This window comes from Camelus bactrianus, chromosome 28 (assembly GCF_048773025.1).
Source record: "Camelus bactrianus isolate YW-2024 breed Bactrian camel chromosome 28, ASM4877302v1, whole genome shotgun sequence".
NCBI classification, from domain to species: domain Eukaryota; kingdom Metazoa; phylum Chordata; class Mammalia; order Artiodactyla; family Camelidae; genus Camelus; species Camelus bactrianus.
In genome coordinates this window covers 10,381,751-10,397,935 of record NC_133566.1, presented here as the reverse complement: position 1 = coordinate 10,397,935, position 16,185 = coordinate 10,381,751, and the positions used below count along the sequence as shown (strand labels likewise).

General features: G+C 51.5%; 1 protein-coding gene across 5 annotated transcripts in view; it reads right to left on the bottom strand.

The window, feature by feature from the left end:
- Nucleotides 1-15,813, bottom strand: part of ST6GAL2 (ST6 beta-galactoside alpha-2,6-sialyltransferase 2) — a 51,837-nt gene extending 36,024 nt beyond the window's left edge. For 2 of the 5 annotated variants that reach the window (XM_074354529.1, XM_074354530.1), the window contains exon 1: nt 14,994-15,384. The gene's annotated coding sequence lies outside the window, so the exon portion shown is untranslated. Of the gene's footprint in view, nt 1-14,497; nt 14,763-14,993; nt 15,385-15,405 lie in introns of those variants that run through there. The other 3 variants (XM_074354528.1, XM_074354526.1, XM_074354527.1) reach the window with 3 other exon arrangements.
- Nucleotides 15,814-16,185: the final 372 nt, after the last annotated feature.

The window sequence follows — 16,185 nt, the reverse complement described above, 5'->3', positions numbered from 1 at the left end:
AGTCCCTCCAACAAAAATAAATTAACCTAATTACGCCCCCACAAAATTTTGATTAAAAAAAGTCAATTAAAATGATCTCTAAAAAGAAAGAAAAAAAAGAACCCAGCGGCCATCACGAGGGCCGGCCTCATGGGCACAGTCAAATGGCCGTGCTTGGTTCCATGCACTCCGCTCACCGTCCTGACATTCTTAATAGTCGTGTCTCTGAGTTTGGGTTTTCTGAGTGAGGTCCGACGGGGAGCAGGACCACGGAACAGCTGCTCCAGCAGAACAGACCCGCACAACATGTGCGGACCACGCGTGCCCGGCAGTCCCGGCCTCCCGCCCTCCTGCAGCCGCCGGGGCGTCCCGCGCACGGATCCCAGCGAGCCCACCGTGCGTGCAGGTCGGCAGGACTGCAGTGAGCACGCGGTGAGCTGGGTTCCTCTGTAAGGACGGGGGGCCCCACAGCCCCAGAGGCCACACTTCCTGTCAGAACCAAAGCCAGCTTCAAAGGCAGAAAGAGGCCAGTGTTCTAAGAAACACAATAGACCGAGGGCCCCATCACGCCGTCTGATTTCCCCTGGGGCCCCTTGGCCGGACCAGCTGTCACAGGGCTCAAGGCGGCGGAGTCAGCACGTGAGCCCAGGCTGATGTCACGTCTCCTTCACTCTTGCACCGTCTTCTCCAGCCTCCCGGGAAGAGCAACAGGGTTCAGACTGTTCCGGAAAATTTTTGTCATTATTCCACCATTAGCCATCTGCACATCTGACTGTTACGTGTTTATTCTCTTTGACTTTTCTTTCTCCTTTTTTTCCTCATTCTCACTGAATCGTTTGAGCTGTATTTTCTCCATTCACTGAGCGAGTAGCCACTCTGACCCAGGAACATACATCTGTGACCCGATGGAGAGTCAGCGAAGTGGACACTTTCAGAGAAACGGGCGGCCAAGACATTTCTAAGAATCTTACTAAACACAACCAGATGATGAGGGGCCTCAATGCCAGGAATCTCCACTGCACGCATGGCCTCTGAGTCCCAAAGACCCCCAACCACCCAGCAGGCTGTGAGTTCGATCATTCGTAAGTTACATCCCAGGACGAGGTGTTATGGAAGACGGTAATGCAACAGCAAGACAAAAACAAACCCGAGTCTTCAGGAGGGCTGCGTAAACGAGGGCCAAAAAGCATTTGCCAGTCTGGCAGCCAGTTCCCCTCGACCACTGTCCCGAGACTGTGTTCTGATCAAAACAGATCCCACCCTGGGGCCCAGAGCAGACGTGCTGATTGACATGGAAAACCACCGTTGGTCAAAAAAGACCCAGATCATGTTTCACAGAGGAGGACACCGAAGCCCAGAATCCAGTTAACTTTTTCCTGCTTTGTTATAACAAAAAGTAGAAGAAATCACAGGCAAAAATGTAAAACACAGCACGGGAAGACTCCTAGGAGATAAGACGGGAGAGAACCTGGATGACCTTGGGTGTGATGGTGACATTTTAGATATAACCCCCGAGGTACCGTCATGAAAGGACTCACTGATATGCTCTGGACTTCATTAAAGTCAAAACCCCCTGCTCTGTGAAAGCAATGTCAAGAGGACGAGAAAGCAAGTCACAGACGGGGAGAACCTGTTTGTCAAAGACACAGCCGATCAAGGCCTGTTCTTGAAGCCGTATGAAGACGTCTTAAAGTTCAACAGTGAGAAAATAAGCAACCTGATTAAAAAAATGGGCCAAAGACCTTAACAGACACACAGCTGGCAGACGCGCACACGAAGAGATCCTCCACATCACAGTCATCAGGGAGGCGCAAAGTGAAACAACAGGAGACACCACCGCACACCGACTAGAAGGGCCAAAACCCGGAACACTGACATCACCAAGTGCCGGCGAGGATGTGGAGCAACGGGAACTCCCGTCGCTGCTGGTGGGAAGGCAGAACGGTGCGGCCCCTTTGGAAGATGGCGTGGGGACTTCCTTCAAAACTAAACAGATGCTTACGTAAGACCCAGCAACCACGCTCCTCAGTGTTTACCCGAAGGAGTTGAAAACTTACGTCCATACAAAAACCCGCACATGGATGTTTTTGGCAGATTTGGCAGCTTTATTCAGAACTGCCCAAACTTGGAAGCAAACAAGACAGCCTTCAGTAGGTGCATGGATAAGTAAGCTGCGGTAACAACGAGACGATGGAATATTATTCAGAGCTAAAAAGAAACAAACTATCAAGCAATGAAAAGACGTGGAGGAAACATAAATGCATGTGACTAAGTGACAGAAGCCGGACTGAGGAGATTCACCAGCCCAGGATTCCAGCTCTAGCACATTCTGGAAAATGGGGACCGATGGAGACAGTAAGAGGTCAGTGGCTGCAGGAGCAGGTGGCTGGGGGTGGGGGGTGAAGGGCCAGAGCACGGAGGGTTTTTACTGAAACTACTGCATGCGATGCTGATGACACATGATGGATACATGTCATTATACGTCTGTCCAAACTCACAGGATGTACGAGCCCACGAGAGAACCCGAATGTCAACCGTGGGCTTTGAGAGATCACGATGTGTCAGTGCAGGTTTATCAGTTGCAACCAATGTACCACCACTTCGGGGGGAGGCTGTGCATGGGGGGCAGGGGGTACGTGGGAAATCTTTGTACATTCTGCTCAACTCTGCTGAGAACCTTAAGCTGCTCTAAGAGTCTTAAGAAAAAAGTAGAAAAGAAAGAAGAAAATTAAAAAGAATGACACCCCCAAATGCCCCCAATATTGGAGTCCCTGGAATCTGAGACTCAGTCTGTTGTCCCTTGCGGGTGGCCCTCCACCCTCTACGGTTTATAAAGAGCTCCCACATACTGTGCAGTGCAGTGCCACATGGGTTACAGATTAAATGTCCAATTCTGACCTCAGTTGCAGACTGCAAATAAACTTTTCACAGGTCATAAATTTTTAGAACCTGCCGTAATAAACTAAGTATCTTGTGTCCAAGTCCCACAGCAAAGACAGGTGACCTGGAGTCCCCCAGCGGGGTTTGCCGTCCACGTGGATGCGCTGACCTGACTGACCAGAGAGCACTGGGGACGGAGGCTGAGGAAAGACAGACAGAGCCCAGGACGAAAAAAACGTCATCCACCCACCGTCAGTGTAGAGTCTGGGGGCTTCAGAGACAACTACAAGAAGCCAACTTGTTTCTCTTCTCAAGAAGGAAACTTCTAACCTCAGAATGTACGTGTTCCCACGAACGTTAATTACAGCATGAACTGGGGAGTGAGTGCAATAAAGAACCCCGTCAAGTGCTGATCCCTTGAGGGGGCGCAATCCAGTTCGTTCAGCCATCCCTTAGCAGCGAGGTAAAAAGTCCTGGGAGGGGCTCCAGGGCCCGGCTGCCCGTGTCTGCCATGAAAGACGTGTCCTTTATTCAGCAAATATCTAGGGAGGAATTTTCGAGCCCCCGGCGACACCGAGATAAATTAGATAAATTCCCATATAGAAGAATCTTCGGTGGGGGTGGGTGCTGGAGAGGATTTAGGGGTGGCAGGCAGCCAGATACATAAGTCCCAAGGTGTGAGCAGAACGGAGGCAGTCCTGGGGAGGGACCCCTGACAGACTCCCTGGGATTCTCGATCTGGGTCCAGATCTGGGTCTGGGTCCGGGTCCGGATCTGGGTCTGGGTCCGGATAGGGTCTGGATCTTGGTCAGGGTCTGGCAGGGGCGGCCAGGAAGCCAGGGCAGGGCGTGCTGTGTCTCCGGCGGCTGCTGGGCACAGAGCTTCCCCCTCCACTCAAGATGTTCTGGGAACTAGCAGGCGAGGGCCACTGTTAATTTCCGTCGGCAAACAGAAAACACATTTCGTCTCATCTTTTCGTCTTTCCCTCCAGAAGCCCCCAAACCCTTGGACTCCTTGATAACCCATTCCTGTCGCAGGAAGGCTGCTGGGATGGGGGCCAGAGTGACCCCTCCACCTGTTTTCTAGGTCAGGGAGAGAGAAGCTGGTGTTTACACAGAGCAGAACCCCTCCCGCGGTCTCCCCTTCCCAGCAGAGTGGGGCTTCAGAGCTGTCAGTCAGACCCTTCCAGAACACGCGAGAACCCGGGGGAGGGAGGAAAGGATCTGACTGCTTCTAAGACCTTCTCATCAACATCACTGATAGCGGAGGCCTCGCACTCAGCAGTGCAGGGGTCCAGGTGGAAGCTGAGGTACCCCGAGCTCCAAGGGGACCCCTCCCTGCATGCCTGCACTCCACCCCTTCCCTGCACGAAGCAGGGCTGAACAGAGGGCGCAGCCCAGGGGGCACCCGGCCCCTGAGCCTGGGAGACAGATCCCTGTTGGTGTCGCTATTGTCGGGCCACCTCTGGGTTGAGCCACATTCAGCTCTGCCTGGGGTGGCCCCCGTGCCTGGGGTGACTGCCAGGAGGCCCACCTGCAACATGGCCAGTGGCAGGGGGCAGGGAGAGCCACCTGCATGGGTGGTCACCTGGGGGGCGGGGCCTGCACTCAGCCCATCGCCCCCCAGTGAGATCTCCCCACCTCTCCCTTGGCAGAGAGCTGAAGTCGAGGTGCATACGGTCCTGCAGGATGCACCTCCTCCCTTCCCAGGACAAGGAGGGCCCTTCTTTCAAAAAAAAAAGAAAAGACATGATTGTTTTGGTGAGCATGCTGATGCTTCATGGCAGCCCACTAAGAGGGGGCCACAGAGGCTGAAACTCCCACTCACTCAAGACGTTCATGAAGCCTAAACCAAGGGAAGGCAGGACGGAATTATTCCTCTGAATGATTACATCCAAATTATTCATCACCAGTTTCTAGAAAGCCACAAAATCATGTTTAGGTTGAGGCTCCCTGCCAGAGAGTAAACTTTCTCAAGGAGCCTGAAGCAGCTGGAAAAAGAAAACCAAACCAGTCAACAAGCAAAAACATCAGCCAGTACGAAGGCCAAGGCCAAGGTCACCCCCTCACCCAAAAGCTTGGGATGAACTGGAATCCAGTTTCAATATCCATCGATTCTGAGTTCCCAGAAGACTGTGCATAAGCCGGGTTGGTATCAGAGGGTCAGGCCTTCCTGGCTGGCACCGGAATTCCAGAACACAGTAACAAATTTTCTCACCATGCCCAGTTATCCAAAATCTCGTCCAGCACAACAACATAATTAAAAAGTGCAGAGAAACCAACCGGTGATGCAAACCTTATTAAGCCGGCACAGCATGACTCACAAGGAAAATTAAAAGGGCTTGCTTGAGGGTACACAGAGAGCTAAGGTCCTTAAGAAAAATGAAATAATTTGCACAGATTTTCAAATTTTAATGTATTACTTTAAATGACAGCAAGATCGCACGCTTTGGGACGCAGCCCAGACCTCTAACAGTAGACGGAGCTTTCCTACCAAGAGCCTCCTTTGCCGGATGTGTGACTCTGGGACAGACCTGAGTTGGTGCCAGACCCCCGGGGGGTGGTGGGGTCACTGGACGGAACTGCCTGGGTACCACAGTCTGCAGCAGGACCGCTAACAGCCAGCACACATGCAGACATTAAAATCCACTTAACTAGATGATGAAAGTAATTTAAAATTATTTCCATGGTTGAAAGGAAGTCCACACTAAGGTTCCTCTCTCTTTATTTGCAAATGGTCCCTTATATCCGAAGCATACGGAAATGGAGCAAGGAAACACTTTATTTAAATGCCCTGTGTGTGTGTGTGTGTGTGTGTGTGTGTGTGTGTGTTTTAACTCCATGTGCTTTGATTAAATTCCTGTAATGTTCTATTTACCACTGAGAATTACTTGAAGTTCCTAAGTTCAAACCATGAGCAGCCTTTTTAACTTTAATTCTAGTATGGGTTCAGAGTAAGGGAGAGTCCCTTTAATTAACTGACTCACCCAGGCATGCCCCAGACGCTACCTAGACCTTTAGAGAGAGAAATGCACTGTCCTTAGTGCACGGAGGGTGTGAGTCGGGAAGATGCTTTGAAAATACATGAAGTTCCACATAAACTCTAATGACCTCAAATGCATGCTGACCCTCTGTGCAGAGAAGGCACCCTCAGCCCAGGTAGCTGTCTCCTGCCAGGATCGTTGGCAGAACAAGGTCATGGCCACATCAGACACATATGGCCAGGTGTGTTAGTGCCATTCCCTGGCTTCCAAGTAAAGGTGTGTGTTAACTTCCTGACCTGCATGTGGTTGGACTGAACTTAGGGTCAAGGCATTGCATTTACAATTCTTTGCAGACAGCTGATTTTTTATACCTTCCCTGGTCTAGAGGTACCTTTTCCTAATTTTAATAGCTGTTCCCAAATGATTTGTGGGCAGGCAGAAGATGCAGCCCCGTCACAGACCCTGCTGAGCCCCTTCCCTGGGGAGCAGCCTTAATCATCACCCCAGGTGCTGAGAATGTAAGTTGCTCTAATGCGCTCATACACTGACGACTCCGAGACAGAGTGCCTTTATAAACTCTCCTTGGGCAGATCCTGCTCAAATTATTTACTAACGTCTGACCAACGGCATGTGTCCCTCACTTCTGATGCTTCCTTAAAGAAAGAAACATCGTTTGTCAAGATGATGAAAAGAAAGGTGAATTTCAGGTTTTCTCTGCGAGAGTCAAAGAAGTGTAAAAATGAAAAGGTTGAATGTTTTAACTTTGACTTCCTAACATTGCAAGGAAATGTGTTTCTCCAAAGTGATGACCTGCAGCCCTAGAGAGAAGGTTTGTACAGACTGGTCCACCTGACCTATGGTCCCTCATCCTTGGAACATCCTGTTCACAGATCCGGGCGACATATATACACCGGATTCAACTGGGAAAAAAGGCAAAAGATCCCACCCTTTCCCCTCTGTTTTCAGAAATCATGTTCAGGGAGCAGATGGTAGTCCTTTCAGTCAAGCAGTATTTTAGCTCCACTCACTCCACGTGGGTTGAGCATCCGAGATCAGTCCTGGGGGGTGTGTTTAGCAGCTGGGACACTGCCTGCAGGGCTGCCTGCAAGGACCTTGCAGTTCAGCAGGGGTGAGAGCGGAGTAAACAGTCACTGTAACACAGGGAGGAGTCAGTGCAGCAGCAGACGGGACCATCCACCGTGCATGTGTGCAGGTGTATGTTTATATGCATGTGTGTGCGAGCGTGCGCGCGTGCGTGTGCGTGACGGAGGCGGGCGAGTGGAGACCACAAGCAGGGGGCCAGTCCAGAAGCCCATGATGTTCTAAGCATCCCAGACCGTGTCCCCAAGGAGAGGGCAAGGTCACATGACCAAGCCTCGGGTTTGGCAAGATGACCCTCCGCATTCTGGACACCGGCCGGCGTGCACGAGGTGCGCCGGAGCGGGTGGAGGCACCCGTGGAACCATCTCCCGACGGAAATGTGCCTCCAGCTACGGCCCGGGCGGGCGCGCCCCCACTCCTCTGCAAGGAATATGACGAAGTCCAGGAGCTGGAGCCGCAGACACACTGTCCTCCGGAAACTGTGTCACCGTCTCCCTCAGGGGAGAGACTCTGGGCGGGAACGCGAAGCACAGCCGCGTATTTGAAGCCAGTTTCGCTGCACCCGCCCCAGGGCGCCCGGAGGAGGGAGGCGGGGAGAGGCAGCTCCCTCTTCGTGGGACAGAAGCCAAGTCCAGGCTGCCCGCCCACCTGGCTCCACCGGCATCCGGCCCTGTGTTGAACCCCACCTCCTCCGCTTGAGGAAAACCCCGAATTTATACAGTATAATCTGAGTACATCATATCTTTATTGTGCAATCTGCCTGGTATGCTTTTTACTTGAAAAGTCGTATCTCAGTTTCTTATTCCCTTCCTTTCTACAGATTTTACGATGCCATTCTACCTTGTCTTTATAGCCTTTTGAACTTTAGTTTTCCATGGAGTGAAAACCTCCCTCGAAGTTCGTCAGGGCGCCCCAAGCACAGCCCAGGCCACTGGTATATTGGACTGAGGTTTCAGATTTCTTTAGTTTTCATATTTTTCTTTATTATTTCCAAATGGCAATGTAGGATCTCTGTGAAGGCAAAAACTTTGCATAATTTATATGACTTTAATCTTCCATGGCCTGCTGAAATTTTCTGTAAGCTGGTTCCTTAAAAATGTCTCCTAAGTGAGTCTAATGGCATTGTGCAAAGCATTTCATAGGACAATCCGTCTGTGTCTACTTGCAAAATTAAAGTGTCCAAATTCACAATTAAAAGGCTACAAGTTGCTAAATGAAATAAAATTCAGTTAATAAAGAAAACTTCGTGTTTTTTCCATATAAATGTTATATATTCACTTTCATTTTAATAAATTGAAATGTGGTAAAATATGTCTTCAAGATTTGAGCGTAACGCACTCACCAGCTTTTAGTACATTTTAAAATTTACATTCGACCTTGTGGTTGAGACGAATGGAAAGGAAGATCTCTAGCACCCAGCAAATGGCCAGTCCAAGCTCGGACGTTACCAGCAGCCGAATGCACGTCACACAGCAAGGGACTCTCTGTGCAGCTGGACTCTCAGATGTCTGACTTCCTGCCTTAACAGCACCACCACCATTTCATTCCCGGCTACCTCTCTGCCTTAACTCTAGAAACATACTGAATTGTTAAAGGCTACCCTGTTCAAACTTGAATGCAAGCGGGTAACATACAGATAATCAATACTGTTAGAAATCAGGACGGTGGTGACCTCCTTGGGAGGGGGAACGAGGCGGCTTCTGAGATGCCGGTAACACATGCTCCTTGATCTAGCTGGCTACACAGGTGTATTCGGTTTATGAAACTCATCAAACTTTATACTTATGATCTGTGCGTGCACAGCTGGCCTTGACAAAGGGTTTAATAAATAACTTTTCTCTGTGGCAATCCTCTGGTTAGAGATGTAACTGGAGAAACAGGAGTAAAACTGACCATTGGAGAAATGACACACGCTTTCTTCCTACAATACAGATGGACGCAGGAAGCCCAGGAGTGAAGAACGAAAGAGTTCTGAACTCTCGGGAGGGAAAAAGCAAGGGAAGCTAGGGAAGGGGGCAGGAGGTGAGGATGTCATGTCTTTATTTACCTCTTCTCCCAAATCCCACTGCCGCTCTGAGGACCAGCGAGGAAAGAGGTGTGACTCGTGCACGAAATGGGGGTGTCTCCTCCAGGCCGGTATGCAAGGGGGATCACTAAGCTTGCTTCCCCGTATCCTTCCAGGATCCCAGGGGGTGGCTGGGGGCTTAGTTCCTCCTCTATCTTTTGCACCTGAGGTTGACAAAATCTGATACGTGAGCATACATGGAGCTGAAAAGAATAATATCCTGTGAGAGTAAAGACAGTTTTGTGAATTAAAAAAAGAAAGTTGAAAAAAGAAAGACAAGCCCTGGACCTGCTGTGTTCGAGGGTGTCACTGTGACCGCAGCACCTGGGTTCAACAGTCGCTTGGGGCACCGAGGGTCTTGAGGTGAACCTTCCCACCCGTCCCCCATTCCACTGACACGGGCAGGGGGACTCATGACAGTGGCTGCTGCTTCCTGTCCACCTACAACCCGCGGGCACCAAGGGAAGGGGCTTCATCGTGAAATTTCACAGGTGAAGGAATGTTCCAAGGCACCTGACTTTATCTCCATAAAAATGTCCTTGGCAGGTACACAGAGGAAACACGGGCAACGCTTAAATACCTAACCGTCACCACAACCCTCCTTTCACCCAGTGAAAGTGTAACAGAGCAGTATAAAGCCAACACACGCACACATGACCGTCCTGATAAAGTCCTGTTCTGTCTGCCTCTCCCCACGTACAGAACTTGAATTTTTCACTCGAGAGAAGAGTATGTGGGCTTATGGGAAATACATACCCTGCAAAGCACGCTCATCAAACCATGTATGCCTTGTGGTTCGACAGGGAGTGGTTTTAAGGTGCACCAAAAGATAGTCCCCCCCCCCGCCTTTTTTTGTATTGGTATTTCTCAGGTGACAGTTTTCTCAGTTGTACAATGTAATTTACATGGTAAGCTCCCTCTTCTAACAGTAAAAACAAATTCATTCATTTAATCATGTACTTAGAGTTTCACATTGTCATTAGATGAACTGTATCATTTGGAAGGCAAATCCTGTATTAATTGTACTTTTTTCGACCCATTTGTAGCCAGAGGTACAAATACAGGTTTTTAACACATCATAAACTTATATACATTTATATCACTATGCTTTCGAGGAAGCGACTATTCACATTTATTTCTGAATAATGAGCGCTATTGGATTATCTAAGGGATTTACCCTTTCCCTAATTTAATTTAAAGCTAAGTCATTTTAGAAACCACAACAATTACCCACATGCAAGGACCTTTATTTGAAAAATAATTTGAACATGGAAAACCAATTGTTCTAAATTTAATAAAGCATCTTCCTCTCAGGCTCAAACCTTAGAAGCAGCCCAGAGTAACACTTAATGTGTGAATTATAAACTTCTGAAAACAGAGGCTTATAATCAAGGCATCGCAGGAGTTTTCTTTACAGTGTATTTTCCAATATATTTCTAAATGTCCCAAGAGACCACTTTCTAAGCTTTGCTCTCTTCACCAACCCCGTAACTCAAAGCATGGAGGTAATGTTCTCGAATCTTAGCTTAAATTTTTCCTTGGAAATTTCACTTCTGTGACAACCTGTGAGCCTGAATTTCATTCTAACATCATCCACTTGAATATTCCAAATGGCAGGGGCCACTGTTAAGTGTCAGCTCAGTTCTCCTTCTCCCTCTGAGTTCTGGTGAAGGCGTGGGGTCCCCGCCATCTGCTTTCATCCTGGCACAGCCCTCCTGAGCCAGCAAGCCCAGCTGTGGTTGGAGACGTGGATGCTTACAGCCAGTCCTCCTCTGGTCTCACAACAAGGAGAGGAGTCCTCCCCTTCCCCTGGGGAGCGGGACCTCATCTCACACAAACCCAGCCTCCAATCCCAGCTCTGCCACGTCCTTGCTAAGCGACTTTTGAGGCAGACACGTCCTCTTTCTGGGCTCAGTATCCTCACCTGGAAAACGGGGGTGATGATAATACATCCCAGCTGCGGCCAGGGTGCCCCTCCACACCCTGTGCAGACCGAGCAGCAGGGCGGGATGCTAGTGAACGTCGAAGCAGTAGCTATCATCATCCTTTGAATCTCTGCTCTCCCCAGGCTACGCAGTGTTTGAAGGGATGTGTCCACCATGTGAACTAAAGGTTCATTCTCTTCAGAGCAGGGGAATCAGCTGCGCGGGATCCCAGAATACACGGTGATTAGTTCCGAGGAATGCCAGCATCAGAAGACACCTTGGAGAGGATTTAACCTGCGTCTTCATTTGACAGCCCTGGAAACTGGTCACTGCAGGGGTGGCAGCCCTAGGACTCGGGTCGGGGCCGCCAGCCAAGAGCTCTCCCTGCCACTGGGCTCTCTGAAAAAGTCCAGTGCAAAACTGCAACCACAGCCCTCACAAGTTTTAGAAACCATGTCGGCCTGGAACTGGAGGTTCTTTCCTAGAGAGGACGACAGGGGGCAGCAGAAACCAGGAGGGGCATGGACAGCTCTGTGCAGACAGAACTTCCTGGCGGTGGGCAGCATTGCTCTGACGTCATCTCCATCCACAGAGCAGTTCCTCCCCCAAAGCAAGAGGGACAAGACAGCCCGGAACCTGCCTGTGGACAAGCCAAGACTGTCTTAGTAGCCAGACCACTGCTGGGACCCAGCTGTACCAAGCGGCAGGTCAAGGACGGATGCAAGTGTTGGCCCAAACCACCAGCTCAGGACCGCTCCGGCCACACCCCACACCCTTCACCCTGTGGCCGCCACACCACCCACAGGCCAGGCGGGTTCCAGGTGTTCTGAAGTGCAGCTGTTCTCCATCAGTTCTGGAGGAGGGGCTTGGAATTTCAGATCAGGATGGGATTTGGTAAGGAGCTTAATAAATCCTTGTTTCTGCCTATACCCTGTGTATTTAATAATGTTTACAAACACATCTCTCAAAAGTAGGAAGGAAGGCTTTCAGAAAAAATGGCAGATGCATTGACTGGAAAAGTCCAACATTGATACCCTAACAGTAGCTGGTCATCTTCTGTAGGACACGCAGGGCTTGGCCTTGGCACCAACCTGCTAAGAACACTGAAAACTGCTGGGTGAATACTACCTTCCTGGTCCAGATCCCCCAGTTAACATCGAAATCCATGTACTTATTTCTCTTACCATCAGTCGTGAATTTCATACCATAGTTCTTTTTTATGAAGAAGCTTTCAGTGCTTAAAATCTCAAAATTTAACATATCTCTACCTTGAAGGCACTATCTTTTGCTAAGACATTTAAGCAAGTCGAATAAAGTACTTCACTTAATTTAAAAATTAAAATTTAAGATTATGTAAGAGAGGATCCAGGAGGGGTAAAAACACTGTCTACTTAAAGAAAGGTGAATATTAAAGAAAAAAAAACTGCCCCAATTACCAATGCCTAAGATGTTTTTATTCAAAAAAAAAAAAAAATCAAGAATAAGACACCAAATCTGAAAATTAAAAGTTTCTCAAAGGGCAAAGATCCCCAAGTTTCTGGAAAGGAACCACCATTTGTTTACCTAAGTGGTAGGTACAGAAGCCTAGAAATGAGTTTGTCATTATAGGGAAAATGGGAGCACTTGAGAAATACTTGGATAAATTCTAGAGCTAGAGTATAAAATTTCAGTATAAGCAACAGATCAGAGACTCATACTTAAATCATCTCGGAAAGAGGAGAGTCTCAGAAAAAGAGCTGCAGATACAAACATGTACAGGAATGTCGCAGCAACGACTTCACTATTTAACATATCCCTGGACCCAGCTTAAGTCTTCAGCCCATGAGTAAACCCATTCCCTGTTAATTATCCTCATCAGAGACTGAGCACAGTTGATTGCCTTTCTCTGCATAATAAAACCGTTCACATATTTTCAAATATTAAATCATCTCAGCCTTGAACCCTCCAGGCTAAATGCTCTCATTTCTTCATCTTTGCTTCCCGGATCGCGTGCAGCACAGAATACACTCACCTCTGCTGGTCTCCACGCTGAATGCCCTCCCCAACCATCTCCCCCTCCCAAGTGGTGGGGCTCAGAACCCCACTAAAAGTGAGGCTCACACCACAGCCTTGACAGAGATTTAGCTCAAAGCTCCAGCAGCTTCAACTGCACCAAACAAAAAGGTGAAACGCTACAGTTTACCTCACTCACAACAAAAATTGGATCAGGAATTCCAGCATGTTTGAGTGACTTTTTTTAACCTAGCTGTGAAATCCAAGGCGATTCACCCCCTGTTTTAAGCCGCTCCTATTCTGATCACAATATCCATCTCCTACTGTCAACAGTTTTCCTGATGCATTAGTGGAAAACGCAAGCCGTCCAGTGTTGTAAATTTTGGTTGCCAGTTTCAGAAAAATAATGGGTTAAAGAGAGTGGGTAGAAGTAAGTTCAAGATCATGCATCATTTTTTCCTCTTAAGAGCCATATTAACTCCAAGTTTGCAACAACAGGATGACATACAGCTCTTCAATGTTGGAAATTCCTTATTAGCCACAAATTTTATTTCAATGTGGCAAAGTATGTTGACCCAAATTTCCAAAAATGTAAATATCAACTAACTGGCCTGAGACTTTTAAAAAGTGCAGAAAGTACTTAAAACGCGTCCTGAGTCCGCCAGTAATGTCCTCACCAGCAGACAGCTAGCCGCGTGGAGGACCCGCCGGCCCCTTCACGTTAGAACCGCACAGAAAGCAAAGCTTTCGACCAAATACGGTTTACCTCTCCTCAAATTTTTACCATGACCACTAAAAATACGTTCACCAAACAATCTAGCCAGGCATTTCTTTTCTCAAGTGCTTCTCAGATTATAAAAGAGCTCTCAAAGTTCAGCCTGACAAAACAAAGATGGTACCAGGAGGAGAGACCTGGAAGGCGATCACAAAAAGTCTCATTTAAATTCCTGGAAAGCACGGCTTCTCCAAACAGCTATTCGGATCGCTCTGCAAAGCGTCACTCGCTTCCAGCCCTGAGTTTAACTCCACGCCGTCCCCCAGCCTTGCAAAATCCGAACAAGAGAGGGATGTTACATTCCGTACCCCCAAGATGCATCCAAAAGCCTCTGTGCACACGGTGGAAAGTAAACCACCCCAAAGCAGGAGTTTTCCTGACCCAAGTGCGCAAGAATTAACACCGGGTATTCAGGATTCTAAAGATCCTTCCTGCCCCTAATCGTTCCAGCCACAGAACACTGGAAATCAATGGAACGCACTTGAAGCTTTAAGAAGTGCAGTTTTGCATGGGGGTGGAGTGGAGAAAGACGATTAAAAACCTCGATTCCCTTCCAGAGCCAAAATACAAGCCACCTGGGCACAGCCGTGTCCGCGCGTCCCCAAAGCGCCAGCCCTCCGGTGGGCTCACCTCTGGAAGAATTTCCTGCTTCTCTCCCGAAAACCACCCTTAACGTCCCCCAAGCAGGTCTGGCGCCAGGACGCCGAGTCTAACTCGGCGCTGAGCGGGGCCAGGGCCGCGGAGACCCCGCGGCGGCCGCCTCCGCCCCGCCCGACCCCGCGCCTTAGGTCGCCCACCTTCTCTGGACGACGCGCCTCCCAGGGCCCGACCCGGCGGCACTCGCGTCGGAGACGAGCGTGTCACATCTTCGCCTCCGGCAGCCGCTCGGGCGCGCGCCACGCGCTCCCACACTCGCCCCGACTGGAGCGGAGACCCGGGGCCCGGGCGCCCGACGCGCGCGCGGCTCAGAGGCTCCCGCGGCGACCGCCCGGCTCCACCTCCCAGCCCCGGCGACCCGCGCTCGCGTCCCGGGCGGCCGGCGGGGTCGCGTCCGGGCCAGAGCGCTCGGCGCAGGGCAGCAGCGGCAGGCGCGCGGGGCTCGGCCTCCGGGCCGGCGCGAGGCTGCGCTCAGCCCGCGCCGCGCGCCTCATTGTTCCCGGCGGCGCGGCGGCGGCTCCCGGCCCTCGCGCCGAGCCTGCGCTGCGCCGCGCCCCGCCCCGAGCCCGCGCGCCCCTGCGTCCGCCCCGGCCCCTCCGCGGCCGCCTGCGGCCTCCCCCTCCCGGCCCCTCTCACCTAGCGGCCGGGCGCCGGCCCCGAGAAGTTCCCAGTCCGCTCCCCGCGCCCCGGCCCCGCTGCCTGGCCGCGGCGGCGCAGGGGGTGCACGGCGGGGCGCTCCCCGGCTGCGCGCCCAGCCCTGCTTCTGGCAGAGAGTGATTGCAGACTTGGGAGGCGCGGCGGCGCGGCAGCCCGGAAAGGCACGCCTGTCCCCGGCCGCCGCCTCCAGCCAGCCCCGATCCTCCGGGGGTCACCTGCACAGGCTCCACCCGGCACCGCTCGGCACTCGGGGCCCGCCGGCGGCCGGGGTGCAGGAATGAGGACGGGCAGTGAGTGGCGGGGAGGGGGTCGGGGCGCCTGGCCCCGCGGAAGTGAGTCTTTGTGTTCCCGGCTCCAACACACCCTCCCGCGGCGCCGAAGGCCGGGCTACCTGCGCGCGAGGCAGCGCCCGAGAGCGGGCCGGGTGGGGCGCAGGGGAGCGTAGCATCCTCCCGGCCCGCGGCTCCCTTTGTTCCGCCTGCTCCGCCGGGTTCCGCGCCGCCGCCTGGCCCTCGCTCCCGGGAGCTTCTTCGAGACGCCCGGGGTCGGGGCTGGGCCGGGAGCGGGCCACCTGCCGCTGGGAGTCCCCTAGAGATCCATCTGCCCGGCCCTCCCCACCGCCGGCGCCAGGCCCCGCGAGGGCCGGCAAAGTTCTCGGGACGGCGGCCCTGGGGCTGCTGGCCTGGCGCTCCGAGAACCAGATCGGGTGTCCGTCTGCTTGTGTGCGGAATGCCCATTTGTCGCCGCGACCCTCTTGCCCTTCCAAGGCGGCCGCAGCTGGTCCCGGGACCGAGACCACGCCGCCCTTTGTTTGCTGGTTAACATGTGCCTTTGAACTTCAACGCAGTCCCCGCTTGCGCGCGGGAGGCCGTGGGCCGCTCCCTCCCCGGGGTCCTCTTGCGGACCCAGAGCGCGGTTCCAGGGTGGGTAGGCGAGCCCCCAGGCCGAGCAAGGTTCAGTTGAATGATGCTACCAGGTAGTGTCCATCTCAGAGGGACGAGTTACCCCTACCCCTCCATCCCAAGTCCCGGCGGGAGACACAAATCCTTCACTAAATACATTATTTGAAAATGTGTATGTACGTTCATTGTCCTAATTGAGGATTTTGGGAAAAAAACAATTAACTACACATCCAGTTCATTCAGTGTTTATTAAGTGCCTGCTATGTGCT